This window comes from Frankliniella occidentalis, unplaced genomic scaffold, assembly GCF_000697945.3.
Source record: "Frankliniella occidentalis isolate FOCC.00 unplaced genomic scaffold, Focc_3.1 Scaffold15, whole genome shotgun sequence".
NCBI lineage: Eukaryota > Metazoa > Arthropoda > Insecta > Thysanoptera > Thripidae > Frankliniella > Frankliniella occidentalis.
In genome coordinates, this window is record NW_026267145.1 from 2,424,851 (window position 1) to 2,431,965 (window position 7,115).

At 51.4% G+C, this 7,115-nt stretch overlaps 1 protein-coding gene across 8 annotated transcripts in view; it reads right to left on the minus strand.

The window, feature by feature from the left end:
• The window catches only part of LOC113204576 (uncharacterized), a 138,480-nt gene extending 133,596 nt beyond the window's left edge, over positions 1-4,884 (minus strand). For 3 of the 8 annotated variants that reach the window (XM_052263988.1, XM_052263987.1, XM_052263985.1), the window contains exon 1: positions 4,671-4,881. The gene's annotated coding sequence lies outside the window, so the exon portion shown is untranslated. Of the gene's footprint in view, positions 1-4,670 lie in introns of all 8 variants that reach the window. The other 5 variants (XM_052263986.1, XM_052263983.1, XM_052263992.1 and 2 more) reach the window with 3 other exon arrangements.
• Positions 4,885-7,115: the final 2,231 nt, after the last annotated feature.

Sequence of the window (7,115 nt, forward strand, 5' to 3'; positions counted from 1 at the left end):
ACCACATAGGGGCGCACGGGCCGGGCGGCTCCGCTGCTCAGCGACGCGCTCCATTTGAGGGACATGCATGGGGACCCAAAGGGCGGGGCGGACCGCGTCGTCGGTCAGACAACGAGGACAACGACGACGGCAAGAAAAGAAGAAAACCGCCTGTCCGCGCGCGAAGGAGAGGGTCGGCCCGAGCAGGTTACTCGTCGGTGCCACTTCAGATCCAAAAATGGGTTCTTCCAATTTTGCGATTTCAGGGAGATAAGAAAAACAAAACCACTGTTCACTCTTTCGTCCTCCGAGGTAGCTACTAGGGCTCTTATTTGTACCCGGGTACCCGGAAAACCCGCTTACCCGGGCCCCCGGGTAGGAACCGTGTCGACGGGTTTTCCCGGGTAGACGGGTTTTCGCGGGTACTCGGCGTATTACCCGGGTGCCCCGCGCCTATAGCTAGGCAATTTGACATACGAGCATTTAAAATTGCCTACTTGCAGGCGCGGTTCCACCGGGTTTACCCGGGTATCCCGGGTACCCGGGAAAACCCGTTGACCCGGTTCCAACCCGGGTCACCCGGGTACCCACGGGTCGGGTTTTTAAGAGCCTTAGTAGCTACCCGTACTGGCAGCGCCCGTGGCTACAGCATAACATGGCGCCTTGTCTTTAGGCAACTTGAGTGGCGTACAGGCGTTGGCTGGGTTGCCTACCCACTCGGCGCCAGGAGATGGCACCGGGCTAAGATCGGCAAGCCCGCCCGCCCAACTAACAAAATGTACGGAGACTGCTACATTAAACAACTGATTGACAATAGTTCACACGCGAGTACGGTCAAACCAAACCAAAGAATCGCATCTACTTGTCAAAAGTCATTAAATACTCGATACTCGCTGTGGTACAGAGCTTGCATCGCATAAAAAGATATTCAATGCAACTTGCCGAAAATGTGTGCGGACAAGGGTAAGCGACATGACCACATGAGGCATATGAATGACTAGGGTCGGTTATACATAAGGGATATTTCATTTTCAAGCGAAATGTCCAGGTCTCAGAAAAATGACAAAAGACACAAATTTGATTATGAGAGCGGATAGAGAGCAATCGAAGAGGTGACAGAGACCCCCCCCCCCCCAACCCATTCCCCCTTTCGGTGCCGGTCTCTCCCTCTGCTCGGGGCCCCGCGTGCCCCGCCGTGACTCTGAGTGGGCCGAGCCCGCGCGCCGGAGCTTCCTTGCCTTTTTAAGGATTTCTCATTCTAAATATTGCCGGTAATCCCCATTCCATTTCGCACCACGGATATTTTCGCACGGCGCGACTTCTTTTTCCGCACATCAATTTCCGACCTATCCCCACCCCCAGTCCCTTCATCGGCTGCTCCTCCGACTTTGCTTGTCTGCTCTTCCTCTCACACACTGTTCTCTCCGTTTCCTCCCCCTTCGCCCTCTTTTTCCAATCTCGAGATCGTTGCGGGATTAAATCCCGTGTCCGCCGCTCGGCGCGCCCCCGGCCCCCGGCCCGCAGCCCCGGCGCTGCACGGCCGTGACAAAGGCGCGGCGCCGCACGGCAGAGGCGCCGCCACCTTTGCCATTAATTGATGCAAAAATGACTGAATGGGGAATGAGGCGGTGCCCTGCACCGGCCACAATTACGACCCGCAACATTGTGCTCTTTCGCGTGTGTGTACGCGCGCAACCCCATTGTCAGCAGCATTGGGAAAGGCGGCAGAATATTTCCTATATTTCTTCTTTTTTATTTGCCCACCTTTCTTTTTCGGCTGGCTCTGCGGCCGCAGGCAGGTCCGAATGCAGCGGCGGGGGTGCGAGAAATACGAGATGCTGGCCGCCGCGCTGGCCGCTGTGTGCGCCTGGTCTGTGTTGACCAGAGGCCTCGCAGTACCTCATTTGCAGCGCAGCGCAAGCAGAGCGGAGGGTTAAGGGAAAAAATAACCACGGGAGAGAAGAGGGGGATAAAAAGGTTTTGCATGCGTGGCAGAGTGCGCACACGTTGGGGAGCAAACGTAAAAGGTACAAAGAAATTGGGTCGATTTTCTTCCGAATCAGCCTTTTGTGTGCAGCGAAATATCGCGGCGCCTGCCCCCCCACCGTCGCCGGCACTGACGGGGCCCAAATGTAATGAAGCAATGAAAATCGCTGCAACGGGCAGAGCTAGGTGCGCCGTGGAGATAGGCTACTTAACCGGCACTCATTGCGAGTGGATTTGAATTCTGCGAGCAGAGCGCCCTGATTAACTAGGCCTATCTACAGTGCACTTGCAGAATCGAGAATCGATTGAGGAAAGCACCGAGAAGGGGCGCAGCGCACGGCGGGGCGCGGACCACGCTGGTCGGCTGCGTCGCGCGCCGCCCCTCCCCCACGGTTGCATGACGACAGGCGTGCGAATGAATCGGGAAACCCGTGCGGTATGCGTGCTTCCCAAGTGTATGAATGGGGCTCAGCCCAGCACCTCTCACCGACTACTCGCCAAAAACAATGCTGAAAGTGAAGGCGTAGTCTGACATCTCATCGTGTTTGGGAAATTAAATTTGATTCGTTTTAAAGTTTCGTAATTTAATTATTTGTTTAAAATTGTTTGGTTTAGTATTACCGGCTCTCTACTCGAGTTGTCTCGCTTGTGAGCACTGTTTCCCGTGCGCAAACAAAAGAACAATGTGCAACGAAGTGTTCAAGTACCGTGTGGACCACGTTCGAGGACTTGGAGATGCTGTTGCAAATGTATCGCCCTGCCACCAGGATTGAAGTTTTGCGAGAGATTTCGCTCTTTCGGTCTGCACTAAAGTGGCGGTCTGAGAAGCAGTCTACCGAATTTCTGTTCAAATTTGTGGAACGAATGCTTGCCCCTAAGACACATAGTGAGGTATTTGAACTTTTGAAAGTGAGAGTGCCAAAGCATTATGGCTTGGAGATCAACCCGGAGCTGTTCACCGTCTCGGAGCTGCCCGTGACTGTGCCGCGGTCCAGCCCGTCTCCGGGCCCGCTGTCCCCGGCCCCCAGCGGTCCGCGTTCGACGGGGCTGCCTGCCCCGCCGCCCCGCCCAGCGCCGCCGTCACCCGACCTGGGTGGCCCGCCGAAGCCCAAGGAGGCCCTCGCCCAGTCCGCCCTGCGCGCTGCCCCGCAGGCCAGGGACGAGTGCATGCAGCACATCACCGAGGCCGCGCCCGCCGTGTCCGCGGTCCCGCGCGGCGCTGCTGTGCCCCCTGCACGTCACATCACCAGGGCCCTGTCGGCCCCGCCGACCCCGCCGGCCCTGCCGGCCCTGCGGCCTGCCGCCGAGCCCGCGCGTCCGCGCGCTGCGTCAGCTGAGGAGCCCGCCGCCCAGCACACCAAGGAGTGGACGTGGCCGACGACCAGCGTTGGTCGCCTCTCGGAGGATCTTGCGCAGGAGTGCAAGTGCAACTTTTGCGAGCCCGTCCCAAGGGCAGCCTCGCGAAGGCCGGTCGAGCACATGCAGCTGGACGTCCCCGAGGCCTTGCTCGTCGACACCGCGACCCCGGTGCGCAGCCCGGTCGCGCCCGTGAAGCTCGACGTCACCAAGCAAGGCCCCGCCCAGTCTGGCCGTCAAGGAGCTCAACATGGCCGAGGCCGTGCCCGCCCGCACGGCAGCCCCGCCCAGCCCGCCCGCACCCATGCAGTTCAACGTCGACGAGGCCCTGCCCATGCCCGCCCGGTCGGCAGCCCAGCACAGCGCTAACCCGCACCCGCCGCTGTCCTACCGGAGAGGGACGCCGCCGTTCTACAAGAATCACCAATGGCGAACGGCCGGTGTCCAGGACGTCGCTGGCGCCTACTACTCTAACGTGGAGTTAGGAAAGATGTACCAGAGAGGTTTGCGGCCAGGTTATGACATTCGTATTTACCCAGGCGATGATAATGATTGGGAGTCTATTTCAGAGACAGGAAGTATGCAAGTTACTGTGGAAAGTGCGTGGATTTCATACTTCATTGTCAAATAGCTGAGGCACTTAACCTATAGGCTTAGACCAGCAGTAGTAGCCTATTCTCCACCCCAGCACCCAAGTTGACAAATTTGCCACATTTACCTTAAATTTTGGTTGGACATCAGAGTGTTACATGCCTCTTTACCAAAATGTAATTATACAATGACTGAAAGCACCACAGCCATCATGATCTTCAAAAATATGTGAGTTATTAATTTCGACGGAAAATGTTTTGATTTTGGTTTCCCATGTAGAAGTGATCCGATATTTATTAGACTGAAAGTTATTAATCATGGCTTTCAAAATACATTTGTTGACAAGTAATTAACAAGATTTGGGACATCGTATTGTCAAATCCTGACAATATAAACATGATTACGGATTCAATTTTTAAAATAGTAAATTACACAGAGCGAGAGTTATCAAAGGCGCTAACCTCTGAACTTCCCCCAATAATTTAGCAGCTTTCTTAAGGCGGCAAACTTTAATAGCGCCTTTTAAATGCATTGTTTAAAGCCTTTGTTTTACCAGTGATAGTCTGACATCTGATCGTGGTCTGACCGACCGCCCAGAAGTTAGCTTCAACAGCTTGGTCAAGGCTTCGTGACAACCGATCACCAGGTTTGCGGAACGACACTCAGGCGCAGTAGTTTGGGTGCGGGACGGATGTTGCGCGGCCCCGCCTGACACCTGCCCGTCGCCCCCGGCACGGTGCGCTGCTGTCCTCACTCACCCAACTGTGCGTCCGACAGAGCCGCTGGTACTCGCGCCACGAGCAGGCCACTCGTCAATCGTCTCGTCCGCTCGAGCGCAGAGCTGCCACTGTGTCATACGTCTTCTGCTTGACGTTTTAGCTCCTGTATCGGTTCCGCGCTCGTCCTCACTTTCACTTCCCGGGCCACTCTAACCTCACCCGCGCTCACAAGGCCGGTCGCTCCGCCCAGCGCTCTGCTACTGATCTGCCTGGCCGGCCGGTGGTGTTAGTTACCAGCCGGGCCGCGCGGCGGCGCTGACCGCTCTGCCCGCCACCTGTGCGTCTGCGAATAGTGGTGTAGTTTGCCAGAGGCTATGTCCAGGTCTGGCAGTGGCGGAGGGACTTGTCTGTGTCGTGTATTCACACTACAAGATAACCTGTAAATAGTCATCTGTAAACAGTCATGATCGTATGTGTATATAACCTGTCCTTATGTTCAATAAACCAGTTGGAATGTCAGTCCATTACTTGTCAGACCTCTGATCAGTCAGTACTCCCGGCCCCCACACGACGTACCGCTCTAAGCCACCAGTCTCCAAGTATCTCTAAAATACTACAGTGGCAGACGAGATGAGATTGTTCTCGTAACTTTCTTCGAACTTCGAACTCACGCGCCCGTCAAAGAAGTCAATCGTCGTTAAGAGACCGGAGTCGTCAAGCCATCATTCAAATTGCTTCAGCATGGCTGGAAGTATGGATGTCAACGTCAACCGTGTTCACCATGAGGTATCGCCATCGCCTGAGAGTCAAATTCAATCTCTGTCAAGGTGCCAATGGCCTTGTGCTTGTCTCGGTGGTCCTCTTTCCACGTGTTGTGTAGAGGTTAACTCACACCTCAGTTCAAGTCTAAAGACTTTTGGGTTTAACAAACCCCCATCGTCCTTGGAATCAACGTATTCTCAAGTTTGGTTTTAAAATGTTTCTTGGTTTCTATGCCTGTAACTTCAATGAAATTGTCGGACGTTGTCCTTAGTCTTTCAGCAAGCCACAGTGCTTTCATTCGCCTTTGTAAAGGTCTGTCTTAAGTTTAGCAACCATTTGCCAAGTGCAAAACTTGTCTTAAACATTTATGTACATTTTAAGTGGCAACCAAAGTATTTCTGAATCCTATCCCTGTGTATGGTGTAACTCTTTGTTCCATTGAATAGGTGTTGAAGTGTCGGTTAGCCTTGTGTGTGTACAGTTTACAGTCCGTCATTGTGTATGAAAGTTTTCAAGTTAATTTCATTGTTTTACAACAATCTAGTGTGCAAAAAAAAAAAAAAAAACCTTCATCGTTTTGTCTTGCCTTATTCATGCTTGGTCTCTTCGGAGCTAAGGTCTAGTGACGCCTTGCTGTGATGTTGTTGCAAAGTGCTCAATGCACTGTTTAGCCTCATGTGTAAAATAATTCAGTCTTGTTCTCATCTACTGAGGTTTAATTTAACTTTTAAAGATTTCTAAGTCAAGTTGTATCTTTTGTCTAACAATTCAAGTTTAGCTTTAGCAGTGCTGCACGCACTCGGTGTCCAATGTTAGTCAACCTAACTTGTTTTAGTCTCATTGTAGTCATCAAATTTCATTTCAGTCAATTCAAGTGTCTTTTCAATGTCTCAATCATCTAAGTCTTAGTCGAGCTCATTTGTTGTGTCATTTCAAATACAATGCCAGGTCGCCCCTGCGCAAGTAGTCTTGTGCTCCATGCACTGTCACGCCTAACGTTAGCATTGTCTGTGCCAATAGCACTGTCTGTTGCCTGATCAGCAACAAAAAATCTAATGCATTAGTAAAGTAATTCGTTGCCCCGCAACAAAAGTCAAAGTCAAGCTCTCATTAGTAGTTTTAATTCAAGTCCTTTGTCATTGTCCTTTTTAGACTGTGTCTTGTGCACTTAATTTCATCAATCAGTGTCATTCATGTCAAATACTTTTAAGTTTTAGTTGTAAGTGTGTCATTTTGTCTAATTCAACTTTTACCTTCATGGTTCTTTTAAAGTTTTGTCAAATGAAGTTAAATCGCTATTCAAGCTGTAATTCTTGTTCGTCAACGTCAAGTCATAAGTCTTGCTCTGGTGAAATCTCAACCCTGCCGTCTAACGTCAGTTATGTTTGCCTTTGTACAGAGTCAAATCATGTCAAGTGTTCACTACTTTTATTCATTCATTGTCGTTTGGTCTGTCTGTGCTTAAATCATTCTCTCTTTGCTTGAGGAGGATGAGAAGTTTGTGATATTTACATTGTGATGTTCTCAATTAACTTATTTTTAGTCGTAAGTCATTTCCACTATTTGTGTTTCAACCATTCCTATACATTCTCTCTTTGCTTGAGGAGGATGTCGTGTATTCACACTACAAGATAACCTGTAAATAGTCATCTGTAAACAGTCATGATCGTATGTGTATATAACCTGTCCTTATGTTCAATAAACCAGTTGGAATGTCAGTCC